The sequence below is a fragment of the Pteropus vampyrus genome, unplaced genomic scaffold, assembly GCF_000151845.1.
Source record: "Pteropus vampyrus isolate Shadow unplaced genomic scaffold, Pvam_2.0 Scaffold69, whole genome shotgun sequence".
NCBI classification, from domain to species: Eukaryota; Metazoa; Chordata; class Mammalia; order Chiroptera; family Pteropodidae; genus Pteropus; species Pteropus vampyrus.
In genome coordinates, this window is record NW_011888850.1 from 6,478,980 (window position 1) to 6,485,142 (window position 6,163).

Below are 6,163 nucleotides of genomic sequence, written 5' to 3' on the forward strand. Positions count from 1 at the left end.
AGGTCAGCAAATACCCTCAGGACAAAAGCAGCTTTTTATGTTAGGTTTACCTCTCTAGGTTCTAATTCTTCAATATATTTAAGAAGGCATTTTTCATATTTAATCCAGCTTTTTTAGTTCTCTGTGAAAGAGTCGGTCCCAGTCATTTAATCCACTATTACAAGAATCGGAATTTCGTTGGCGTATGGCGTTCCGTCTGATTTGCACCATCCGTTCAACCAATTCTTCTTCTTCTTTTTTTTTACTTTTTTAAACCTGTTTATCTCATTCGGAACAGATTTTTGACTGAAAAGTACTGGTCTGTTTCACGTTCATTTGTTCAATATCTATTTTCTCAGTACCCAGTAGGCACTTGGCACAACTTACTACTGTGTTCCTAGCACTTGAATCAAACAGATGAAAATCTTCAGACCTCGCAGAGCTGATGTTCCAGTGGCAGGAGAGACGAGATAACTGTGTACAACATATAATGTGTTCGTGATAACTCACGGAGGGAGGAATTCGTCAGGGAGAGGGAGAAGGAAGTGGCAGAGGCACTGAAATAATTGATCAGGGGAGCAGGGAAAGCTTCGCTCTGAAGGTCACGTTTGAGTAAAACTTGGAGTAAGGCACGAGCCACAAGGAGATCCGGGGGAAAAGCTTTCTAGAGAGAACAAATACGAAGGCCACAGGGTGGCCATACCGGGGTATAAGGAACAAGATGGGGCTGGTGTGGCCGAGGGGAGGGGACAGGAGGGCGGAGCAAGAGATGAGTCTAAAGAATTTCAGGGGCTCGCAGGTCACCGGAGGACTTGGGCTTTTACTGTGGTGTGATGGGAGCCGCCGGAGGAGGCTGAGCGCAAGAGGGATCTGACTTTTCGTTTTGAAAGCCTCCCTCTGACCTTGAGCATAGGCTCTGAGGGCGTCGGAGGTGGGAGCAGGAGACCAGCAAGGAGGCCGTCGCGGTCATCCAGGTGAGAAGCGACAGGGCTAGGACTGGAGTGGTCACGGTGAAGGTGGAATGAAGGGGTCAGATTCTGGAGATGCCTTGAAAGTAGACCCAGCCGGATCGCAAGGGGCGTGTGGGAAAAAGAGAGAAGACGAAGGGTGGTCCGGAGTCCCTCGGCTGGGCCGTGAGGGGGTGGCGTTGTCACGTGTGGAGACGGAGGCGGCTGCAGGGGAGAAGGTTGGGGATGATACCGTCAGGAGCTCTGTTGTGGACATGTCAGCGTTTGAAGGGCCTGTCAGGCATCCAGGTACAGATATCCAGGTAGGCACATTTTTCAGATCTATCGATTCCCCCACATCTTAACCAGAAAAAAAATGTCTTTTTGCAATTGATACCACTTTGCAGCAGAGTTCCTCCCAGGGGTTCGTTCCATCCATTCACTGCCTGCCACCTGGTTCTCTGTGTGTGGATGTCACCTCTGGTGGCAAGCAAAATACCTGCACGATTGGCTTAGCTGGAGAAGGTGAGCTCCTGCCAGAACTCATTTTGCTGTTTTTTCTTTGCAAAGTCAATGGCTGTATTTTGGCAACCGGGCAGCCATATGTACATGTGGGGGAAACAAATGCAGTCCCTAAAAATCCAGATGCATCGCTGAAAACAATAGGGTTGGTTGAATGTTTTCAGTTCAAGCTGCTGCGTGTCATGGAGACACACATTCGATTTAATGTCGTGGGGCTTCCCGGGTTCATTAAGCAGAGCCTTACATGGTGAACAGGAATGATGCTCCCCGGGTAAGGGGGCCCCGAGCTGGTCCAGCGCCCCCTCTGGTGGGGAAGGTTTGTGTGCTGGGCGCCTCTGGCGGGGCCTTTTTGCCCCTCAGAGTGGCACCTGCTCAGGATTAGTGACCGTGAAGTACACATAGGGCTTTGGGGTTCTGTCAGGATGCACCCCAGGCGGGATGAGAGAGAGTGTCACAGGCCAGAATGAAGGGCTGCTGGAGACCAGTGGGGACATTTTTACCTTCCCCATCTGCACTGAACAGTGCGTTTCTTCCTTCTGCCGCCATTTATGTTTTATATCAGGGAACGTTGAGTTCAGAAATAAGACACAGGAAAGGGTCTTGTTGCTGTTGTAGTTCAAAGTTTTTATGGAAGTCACACATACCCAAGTGCCACAAGGTTGTCAAGCCAGTACACTTCAACACGTCCTTTCCCTGAAAATTTGTAGCAATCCCCTCCATTCAGGCAGCTGCTTTTTGTTTACAGTCAGGGAAACCACAGGACGAATATTTTCTCCTCCATCTTAGAACAGCCTTATCCTTGGCTTTGAATCCTTGTTTCTCCCATGGCCAGCCCCTGCCTCGTGCCGTCTCTCCGGAAACAGAAGGACCTATCTGTTGACAGCCTTCTGCTGCCCTTTGGGGCATCAGTCAAGCAGAGTCAGTTAACTTTGCCGAAGCCAGTGCATCCTGCACACACGGGCCAGGCCTGGAGTCGTCTGGCCCTCCTCGGCGATCCTCATACCCTTCGACATACCAACTTTGTAGGCTGAGCTTTTTCCCGCTTTCTCTGTCGCCCACTGGAACACTCAGCATCACAGTCAGAGTCCACTCTCGCCCAAGGAATCCGTTGCTGGATTTTAAAAGAAATATGCTTTTTGTCATCTTTCTCCTTTTTCTTTCTACTTCGTCACATTTTCAACAAAACGCATCTGCCGCTCATCTGCTGTTTTCCTGAGCACTTCTCTGGAGAATGAGAGGCAGGACTCAGGGCCCAGCTCTTGCCCTCAAGGGGCTGACCTCGCGGTAGGAGGGACAGCCGCAAAGACACCCAGAGAGACTCCATGGCACAAGCACGAGCATCTGTTTTGGTCCAGACACTGCTGCCCACTGTGCAGAGCACACAAAGGACTTCCATTCCCTGCTCTGCTTACTCCATTTTGCTGGTCCTTTGGGGAACTGTTTCCTGAGAGGAACTTAGTGAGCGTGAGCTTCAGGGTGTGGCCTGTGGTCTTTTTGCCCAGTCATGGGGAATCAGGATGCTGCGGCGGTGAACCCAAGGTCTGTGGGCAGCGATTGAGATCCCAGCTCTGCCACTTGCTGGCTGCGTGACCTTAGCCAAATTACTTAACCTCTCTGTTTCTCAGTTTCTTCATTTGTAAAATGAGGAAACAAATGACAACGGTTACTTTAGGGCTGCTGCGATGATCGAATGACTGGGTACGTACTGCAGCACATTACACACACTGAGAAGTGAGCAGGACTTAATGAAACCATTTCTAGGACTCTTAGATTCTTGGTGGAGAGAATAAAGTTCGCAAAGTGCTTTCAGCACATGCTGAGCAGAAGCGTCTGGCTAACATAAAGGATGTCGAAGAGAGAGTGCTGGGCTATTGTAGTCAAAAGTTTATCAGCATTGGTTTGGGCAAAGCAATAGGCATCCATTTAGTAGCTCATCCACAGAACTCACCGCGTCAGTGCTACAGGGAGGGCGAATAGACACTCCCATCCCCCTAGAGGGTCCTATGACCAAAGAGCCTCTGTATGGCATTCATTTTCTTCTTTTCTGTTTTCCTCTATATTTTCTATGATGTCACAGAAAACATTTATAATCAGAAACTATGGGTGATATTTATTCTTTTGCTTCTCTCTAAATTTTCTGTGATCTCACAGAAAACATTTATAAACAGAAACTGTGTTGTGTTTTCCGAAACGCTATGTTGTGTGCGGTGTGTCAGAAGCTAGGAGTATCAGATGTGAGCATGCTCACCGAGGAACGACGTGCTGGGCAGTGGCTCCATGAGGAGGTGGGGCTCGAAGAAATGGCAGGATCTAGACATACTCAGAGGGGAGGAGGGCTGGCCAAGAAGAAAGTCCAGAGAGTCTCATCTTGGCCCCTTGGCTCAAGAGTCCTTAGAGATGTCCCCAGTGGGGGCAGGTGGCTCAGTTCTGCCCTGGCCTCTGTCTGGCCCCCATGCTGTGTGGCCTCTAGCAGGTCACTCAACCTCAGTGTCTCCATCTTTAAAATGGGGGTCCTACCTGTTTCTCTGTCTCGTGGATTCTTAGGGAGCTTCAGAATCAAACAGAACGTAAAGTACTGACCTAGCTCACCCACCCTGCTGTGGTTCATCACGATTCCTGGCTCATCACTGCTGTTAGGAAATGGGCAGATCGTGACTCTGGATGCAGCGGGCAGCTTCTGTCCCCGAGAGACCACATTCTGTTCCACTCCAGGGCCTCCTGCTTGAACCTAGTTTTTTTTTTCTTTCCTTCCTGCTGGAACATCATATGTAAATGGCACATGTATGCAAATGACGGCACCAAGCAGGCTGTCATTGCCATCTGAGCAGACAGGTGTATTTGTGTTGTGTGACCAATAATGGCTTCAGAGATGCCTATCAGTAGCCTGGATAAAATGCGCTTCGAAAAATCACCAGATTCCTACAATTTTCTTGTTTAAGCGGCCCTGGATTGATAGTGCCTCGTCATCACACGATCGAGCCAGATAATAAAAGAGTAGCTATGGATCTAAGTAATGGTGATCGTGCCATTCCTTGTTTTCGTCCATGTTTCCATAGCTTTTATTTAGTGACGACTGACCGACTTCCCCCTGGTTCACACACAGTTCATGAGGGAAGAGAAGACAGCTTACCATTCCCCTGAGCTGCAGACCCAAACCCTGGCTTCGTTTGCCCTTTCAGATTCTCTCACCGTTTCGCTTTATTTCCCTGGAGTACTAACTCTCCCTCCTCTTACTGGCACTAGGACATGAGGGTCACGAGGCACCTGTTGCTATGGCAACTTTGTGTGCTGTTCGGTTGCTGTTGCTTTGATGGCCCCACCTGGAGTTAGAGCCCATGGTCCCCCACGTTTCTTCGCTCCGATTGTCGCTGGTCCCCTCCCTGGGGTCGCTGCGAGACTCCATGTTTTTTTCCTCTCGAGAAGCAGACTCACTGACATGAGCAAGATCGATACTGTCAGTTTGCCACTGACAGCTGAGAGCCAAGGACAGGAAAACCTTTTGTGACCCAGAGAAAGTCCAGCTCTTGCTTCTACTTGTCTGGTCTGGAGTCTGGAAGAAGAGAAGGAATCCACCTGTGGGAAGCTGCTTGTGGGTCAGAAAGTCCGATAAGAAAAGGTTTTATGCGTGCATGTGGGTTTTGATAAAGGGCATCGATGTTGACAATTTAAGTTGATTATGGCTTTTATTCTTTGCTCACATTATGAACATTCAAACCCTTGTCTTTTTTCAGAAAGTACAGTGGCCTCTAAACGTTAGAGTTTACCTTCTACTCCTGCCCATTTGCCATCTTGCCACCTGCCTCTTTTCCCCAGTACCAAGAAGACAGGGACCAGGATCCCAGGATAGGTTTCTTGGTACCACTGGCATTATGGATCATTATGATAAATAGTGGCGAATTCCCCAAATGCTTTAGAGTCTCAATACTCAGGGTGTAGTTCTGGGACCAGCAGTGTCTCCATTGTCTGGAAACTTATTAGAAATGCAGAATCTCGGGTCCTACCTGAGACCCGCTGGATCAAAATCAGCATTTTTGGTTGATCCCCGGGTAAATCATATGCACAGTAAAGCGTGAGGGACGCTGCTTCAAGGAATCCTCTGGAAAGAACTTACGGGGCATTTACCGAAAGCACCGAAGCCCGAGTTGGTTGTGCCTCCAAGGCAGACACCTCTTCCCTTCTATAAGGACACCTTAATCTAACTCACTGTGCTGAACGCATGCCACCTAGGAGACAGCAGACACTAAATGCCAACTAAGTGGCTTTAGCAAGTTTACACCACTTTCCTGCAGATAATCGATACTCTCTTGACTCTGCACAGCTTTAATCCTCAAGGGTGGGCATCTCTCCCCTCCCAGCACAATCCCATCTGGATGGGCGGAACCCAGACGTCCTTACATGATCCTAGGGCGTTCGGAGCGAGCTCGGTGGACCGCGGGACCCTGGAGATGCCATCACTCTTGTCCAGAGTGAGCACAGAGACTTTTTTCCTTTAACTGAAAAAATTTTACTGAAATACGAATTAACTTATAACTATCAGCGGTAATTTAAATATACCAGACAGGATGTCTTGGTCTGTCTCCTTTTCCTTATGAGGATGTGTGGGTGAAGTAAAAGCAAGGACTCCAGGGTTCTTGCCGGTCGGTTTGTACTCCTGTCTCTGATATGTCTTGTTGACTGTTCAAAGTTTGCACGCAGAAGTTAAATTTAGGCCGCCT

General features: G+C 48.9%; 1 protein-coding gene across 1 annotated transcript in view; it reads left to right on the forward strand.

The window, feature by feature from the left end:
• Positions 1 to 6,163, forward strand: part of MTURN (maturin, neural progenitor differentiation regulator homolog) — a 25,319-nt gene that overhangs the window by 12,674 nt on the left and 6,482 nt on the right. The window lies entirely within an intron of this gene.